The sequence below is a fragment of the Ambystoma mexicanum genome, unplaced genomic scaffold (assembly GCF_040938575.1).
Source record: "Ambystoma mexicanum isolate Mex_15411 unplaced genomic scaffold, UKY_AmexF1_1 Mex_scaf10, whole genome shotgun sequence".
In the NCBI taxonomy this organism is placed as follows: Eukaryota; Metazoa; Chordata; class Amphibia; order Caudata; family Ambystomatidae; genus Ambystoma; species Ambystoma mexicanum.
Window position 1 is genome coordinate 1,007,501 of NW_027182325.1, and position 5,000 is coordinate 1,012,500.

General features: G+C 46.8%; 12 non-coding genes and 5 pseudogenes across 12 annotated transcripts in view; all 17 read left to right on the top strand.

Moving 5' to 3' along the window:
• LOC138547706 (5S ribosomal RNA) overlaps positions 1–68 on the top strand; it is a 119-nt gene extending 51 nt beyond the window's left edge. Inside the window, exon 1 of the ribosomal RNA XR_011291537.1 lies at positions 1–68. This exon is cut by the window's left edge and continues 51 nt beyond it. This is a non-coding gene — a ribosomal RNA (5S ribosomal RNA).
• A 105-nt stretch (positions 69–173) lies between these two features.
• On the top strand, positions 174–282 carry LOC138543366 (5S ribosomal RNA; annotated as a pseudogene).
• A 464-nt stretch (positions 283–746) lies between these two features.
• On the top strand, positions 747–865 carry LOC138541747 (5S ribosomal RNA). The gene has a single exon (XR_011289746.1). It is a non-coding gene; the product is annotated as a 5S ribosomal RNA (ribosomal RNA).
• A 106-nt stretch (positions 866–971) lies between these two features.
• On the top strand, positions 972–1,090 carry LOC138539591 (5S ribosomal RNA). Its single transcript, XR_011287655.1, has one exon. It is a non-coding gene; the product is annotated as a 5S ribosomal RNA (ribosomal RNA).
• Positions 1,091–1,196: 106 nt separating this feature from the next.
• On the top strand, positions 1,197–1,315 carry LOC138549926 (5S ribosomal RNA). The gene has a single exon (XR_011293695.1). It is a non-coding gene; the product is annotated as a 5S ribosomal RNA (ribosomal RNA).
• A 106-nt stretch (positions 1,316–1,421) lies between these two features.
• LOC138536939 (5S ribosomal RNA) lies at positions 1,422–1,540 on the top strand. Its single transcript, XR_011285095.1, has one exon. It is a non-coding gene; the product is annotated as a 5S ribosomal RNA (ribosomal RNA).
• Positions 1,541–1,646: 106 nt separating this feature from the next.
• Positions 1,647–1,765, top strand: LOC138547618 (5S ribosomal RNA). Its single transcript, XR_011291451.1, has one exon. It is a non-coding gene; the product is annotated as a 5S ribosomal RNA (ribosomal RNA).
• Positions 1,766–1,871: 106 nt separating this feature from the next.
• LOC138546086 (5S ribosomal RNA) lies at positions 1,872–1,980 on the top strand (annotated as a pseudogene).
• A 463-nt stretch (positions 1,981–2,443) lies between these two features.
• Positions 2,444–2,562, top strand: LOC138550986 (5S ribosomal RNA). Its single transcript, XR_011294726.1, has one exon. It is a non-coding gene; the product is annotated as a 5S ribosomal RNA (ribosomal RNA).
• A 106-nt stretch (positions 2,563–2,668) lies between these two features.
• LOC138546633 (5S ribosomal RNA) lies at positions 2,669–2,777 on the top strand (annotated as a pseudogene).
• A 463-nt stretch (positions 2,778–3,240) lies between these two features.
• LOC138538369 (5S ribosomal RNA) lies at positions 3,241–3,359 on the top strand. Its single transcript, XR_011286472.1, has one exon. It is a non-coding gene; the product is annotated as a 5S ribosomal RNA (ribosomal RNA).
• A 106-nt stretch (positions 3,360–3,465) lies between these two features.
• LOC138541889 (5S ribosomal RNA) lies at positions 3,466–3,584 on the top strand. The gene has a single exon (XR_011289884.1). It is a non-coding gene; the product is annotated as a 5S ribosomal RNA (ribosomal RNA).
• A 106-nt stretch (positions 3,585–3,690) lies between these two features.
• Positions 3,691–3,809, top strand: LOC138549927 (5S ribosomal RNA). Its single transcript, XR_011293696.1, has one exon. It is a non-coding gene; the product is annotated as a 5S ribosomal RNA (ribosomal RNA).
• Positions 3,810–3,915: 106 nt separating this feature from the next.
• Positions 3,916–4,034, top strand: LOC138547619 (5S ribosomal RNA). Its single transcript, XR_011291452.1, has one exon. It is a non-coding gene; the product is annotated as a 5S ribosomal RNA (ribosomal RNA).
• Positions 4,035–4,140: 106 nt separating this feature from the next.
• Positions 4,141–4,249, top strand: LOC138546087 (5S ribosomal RNA; annotated as a pseudogene).
• A 463-nt stretch (positions 4,250–4,712) lies between these two features.
• Positions 4,713–4,821, top strand: LOC138542874 (5S ribosomal RNA; annotated as a pseudogene).
• Positions 4,822–4,927: 106 nt separating this feature from the next.
• LOC138540031 (5S ribosomal RNA) overlaps positions 4,928–5,000 on the top strand; it is a 119-nt gene continuing 46 nt past the window's right edge. Inside the window, exon 1 of the ribosomal RNA XR_011288090.1 lies at positions 4,928–5,000. This exon is cut by the window's right edge and continues 46 nt beyond it. This is a non-coding gene — a ribosomal RNA (5S ribosomal RNA).

The window sequence follows — 5,000 nt, forward strand, 5'->3', positions numbered from 1 at the left end:
CTAAGCAGTGTCGGGCCTAGTTAGTACCTGGATGGGAGACCACCTGGGAATACCAGGTGCTGTAGGCTTTTTTGTGCTCCAAGTTCAGGAAGTGAGCCATTTCACAATTGCCTTTCAAAACTGCAAGGTCTAGCCGACTAGATGCTTAAAAGTACAAACTCACTAGGCCCAGAGCCTACGGCCACACCACACTGAATGCGCCCGATCTCGGAAGCTAAGCAGGGTCGGGCCTAGTTAGTACCTGGATGGGAGACTGCCTGGGAATACCAGGTGCTGTAGGCTTTTTTTGTGCTCCATGATTAGTAATTGCGCAACTTCTCAATTATTTTTCAAATTTGGTATGTTTCCAAAATAATTGTATCCCGTTTTATAGCGGAAATGTTGGACAACATCATGAGGGCTGGAGCTACCTTTTTACATAGAATTAGCATACAGGTAGTGTGTTCATGGGTAATAAATCAACTTTCACATGTAATGCAGTACAGAGAATATTGAGTCCTTCAAGAGGCATGAAAGAAAACCATTATTGTGTTGATTGTTCTCTCCACCTCCCTGCAACAGACACAGGATGGATGAATTAAAGTTATCCTACCAGACATAGGAGTCCTGAATGGGCCCACCAGTCTTATATATCTCGCCTGATCGAGCCTGATCGAGCGATGAGCGTGGTATCATGTTGCAAGTGGCTGCATGGCTTAGCTTACTAAATGCAAATGCATAAGAGTAATATTCTTAGCATTCCTAGAGCCTACGGCCACACCACACTGAATGCACCCGATCTCGACTGATCTCGGAAGTTAAGCAGTGTCAGGCCTAGTTAGTACCTGGATGGGAGACTGCCTGGGAATACCAGGTGCTGTAGGCTTTTTTGTGCTCCAAGTTCAGGAAGTGAGCCCTTTCTCAATTGCCTTTTAAAACTGCAAGGTCTAGCCGACTAGATGCTTAAAAGTACAAAACTCACTAGGCCCAGAGCCTACGGCCACACCACACTGAATGTGCCTGATCTCGTCTGATCTCAGAAGCTAAGCAGTGTCGGGCCTAGTTAGTACCTGGATGGAAGACCGCCTGGGAATACCAGGTGCTGTAGGCTTTTTTGTACTCCAAGTTCAGGAAGTGAGCCATTTCTCAATTGCCTTTCAAAACTGCAAGGTCTAGCCGACTAGATGCTTAAAAGTACAAAACTCACAAGAACCAGAGCCTACGGCCACACCACACTGAATGCGCCCGATCTCGTCTGATCTCGGAAGCTAAGCAGTGTCGGGCCTCGTTAGTACCTGGATGGGAGACCGCCTGGGAATACCAGGTGCTGTAGGCTTTTTTGTGCTCCAAGTTCAGGAAGTGAGCCATTTCTCAATTGCCTTTCAAAATTGCAAGGTCTAGCTGACTAGATGCTTAAAAGTACAAAACTCACTAGGCCCAGAGCCTACGGCCACACCACACTGATTGCGCCCGATCTCGTCTGATCTCGGAAGCTAAGCAGTGTCGGGCCTCGTTAGTACCTGGATGGGAGACCGCCTGGGAATACCAGGTGCTGTAGGCTTTTTTGTGCTCCAAGTTCAGGAAGTGAGCCATTTCTCAATTGCCTTTCAAAACTGCAAGGTCTAGCTGACTAGATGCTTAAAAGTACAAAACTCACTAGGCCCAGAGCCTACGGCCACACCACACTGATTGCGCCCGATCTCGTCTGATCTCGGAAGCTAAGCAGTGTCGGGCCTAGTTAGTACCTGGATGGGAGACCACCTGGGAATACCAGGTGCTGTAGGCTTTTTTGTGCTCCAAGTTCAGGAAGTGAGCCATTTCACAATTGCCTTTCAAAACTGCAAGGTCTAGCCGACTAGATGCTTAAAAGTACAAAACTCACTAGGCCCAGAGCCTACGGCCACACCACACTGAATGTGCCCGATCTCGGAAGCTAAGCAGGGTCAGGCCTAGTTAGTACCTGGATGGGAGACTGCCTGGGAATACCAGGTGCTGTAGGCTTTTTTGTGCTCCATGATTAGTAATTGCGCAACTTCTCAATTATTTTTCAAATTTGGTATGTTTCCAAAATAATTGTATCCCGTTTTATAGCGGAAATGTTGGACAACATCATGAGGGCTGGAGCTACCTTTTTACATAGAATTAGCATACAGGCAGTGTCTTCATGGGTAATAAATCGACTTTCACATGTAATGCAGTACAGAGAATATTGAGTCCTTCAAGAGGCATGAAAGAAAACCATTATTGTGTTGATTGTTCTCTCCACCTCCCTGCAACAGACACAGGATGGATGAATTAAAGTTATCCTACCAGACATAGGAGTCCTGAATGGGCCCACCAGTCTTATATATCTCGCCTGATCGAGCCTGATCGAGCGATGAGCGTGGTATCATGTTGCAAGTGGCTGCATGGCTTAGCTTACTAAATGCAAATGCATAAGAGTAATATTCTTAGCATTCCTAGAGCCTACGGCCACACCACACTGAATGCACCCGATCTCTTCTGATCTCGGAAGTTAAGCAGTGTCAGGCCTAGTTAGTACCTGGATGGGAGACCGCCTGGGAATACCAGGTGCTGTAGGCTTTTTTGTGCTCCAAGTTCAGGAAGTGAGCCCTTTCTCAATTGCCTTTTAAAACTGCAAGGTCTAGCCGACTAGATGCTTAAAAGTACAAAACTCACTAGGCCCAGAGCCTACAGCCACACCACACTGAATGTGCCCGATCTCGGAAGCTAAGCAGGGTCAGGCCTAGTTAGTACCTGGATGGGAGACTGCCTGGGAATACCAGGTGCTGTAGGCTTTTTTGTGCTCCATGATTAGTAATTGCGCAACTTCTCAATTATTTTTCAAATTTGGTATGTTTCCAAAATAATTGTATCCCGTTTTATAGCGGAAATGTTGGACAACATCATGAGGGCTGGAGCTACCTTTTTACATAGAATTAGCATACAGTTAGTGTGTTCATGGGTAATAAATCGACTTTCACATGTAATGCAGTACAGAGAATATTGAGTCCTTCAAGAGGCATGAAAGAAAACCATTATTGTGTTGATTGTTCTCTCCACCTCCCTGCAACAGACACAGGATGGATGAATTAAAGTTATCCTACCAGACATAGGAGTCCTGAATGGGCCCACCAGTCTTATATATCTCGCCTGATCGAGCCTGATCGAGCGATGAGCGTGGTATCATGTTGCAAGTGGCTGCATGGCTTAGCTTACTAAATGCAAATGCATAAGAGTAATATTCTTAGCATTCCTAGAGCCTACGGCCACACCACACTGAATGCACCCGATCTCGACTGATCTCGGAAGTTAAGCAGTGTCAGGCCTAGTTAGTACCTGGATGGGAGACCGCCTGGGAATACCAGGTGCTGTAGGCTTTTTTGTGCTCCAAGTTCAGGAAGTGAGCCCTTTCTCAATTGCCTTTTAAAACTGCAAGGTCTAGCCGACTAGATGCTTAAAAGTACAAAACTCACTAGGCCCAGAGCCTACGGCCACACCACACTGAATGTGCCTGATCTCGTCTGATCTCAGAAGCTAAGCAGTGTCGGGCCTAGTTAGTACGTGGATGGAAGACCGCCTGGGAATACCAGGTGCTGTAGGCTTTTTTGTACTCCAAGTTCAGGAAGTGAGCCATTTCTCAATTGCCTTTCAAAACTGCAAGGTCTAGCCGACTAGATGCTTAAAAGTACAAAACTCACAAGAACCAGAGCCTACGGCCACACCACACTGAATGCGCCCGATCTCGTCTGATCTCGGAAGCTAAGCAGTGTCGGGCCTCGTTAGTACCTGGATGGGAGACCGCCTGGGAATACCAGGTGCTGTAGGCTTTTTTGTGCTCCAAGTTCAGGAAGTGAGCCATTTCTCAATTGCCTTTCAAAACTGCAAGGTCTAGCTGACTAGATGCTTAAAAGTACAAAACTCACTAGGCCCAGAGCCTACGGCCACACCACACTGATTGCGCCCGATCTCGTCTGATCTCGGAAGCTAAGCAGTGTCGGGCCTAGTTAGTACCTGGATGGGAGACCACCTGGGAATACCAGGTGCTGTAGGCTTTTTTGTGCTCCAAGTTCAGGAAGTGAGCCATTTCACAATTGCCTTTCAAAACTGCAAGGTCTAGCCGACTAGATGCTTAAAAGTACAAAACTCACTAGGCCCAGAGCCTACGGCCACACCACACTGAATGTGCCCGATCTCGGAAGCTAAGCAGGGTCAGGCCTAGTTAGTACCTGGATGGGAGACTGCCTGGGAATACCAGGTGCTGTAGGCTTTTTTGTGCTCCATGATTAGTAATTGCGCAACTTCTCAATTATTTTTCAAATTTGGTATGTTTCCAAAATAATTGTATCCCGTTTTATAGCGGAAATGTTGGACAACATCATGAGGGCTGGAGCTACCTTTTTACATAGAATTAGCATACAGGCAGTGTGTTCATGGGTAATAAATCGACTTTCACATGTAATGCAGTACAGAGAATATTGAGTCCTTCAAGAGGCATGAAAGAAAACCATTATTGTGTTGATTGTTCTCTCCACCTCCCTGCAACAGACACAGGATGGATGAATTAAAGTTATCCTACCAGACATAGGAGTCCTGAATGGGCCCACCAGTCTTATATATCTCGCCTGATCGAGCCTGATCGAGCGATGAGCGTGGTATCATGTTGCAAGTGGCTGCATGGCTTAGCTTACTAAATGCAAATGCATAAGAGTAATATTCTTAGCATTCCTAGAGCCTATGGCCACACCACACTGAATGCACCCGATCTCGGAAGTTAAGCAGTGTCAGGCCTAGTTAGTACCTGGATGGGAGACCGCCTGGGAATACCAGGTGCTGTAGGCTTTTTTGTGCTCCAAGTTCAGGAAGTGAGCCCTTTCTCAATTGCCTTTTAAAACTGCAAGGTCTAGCCGACTAGATGCTTAAAAGTACAACACTCACTAGGCCCAGAGCCTACGGCCACACCACACTGAATGCGCCTGATCTCGTCTGATCTCAGAAGCTAAGCAGTGTCGGGCCTAGTT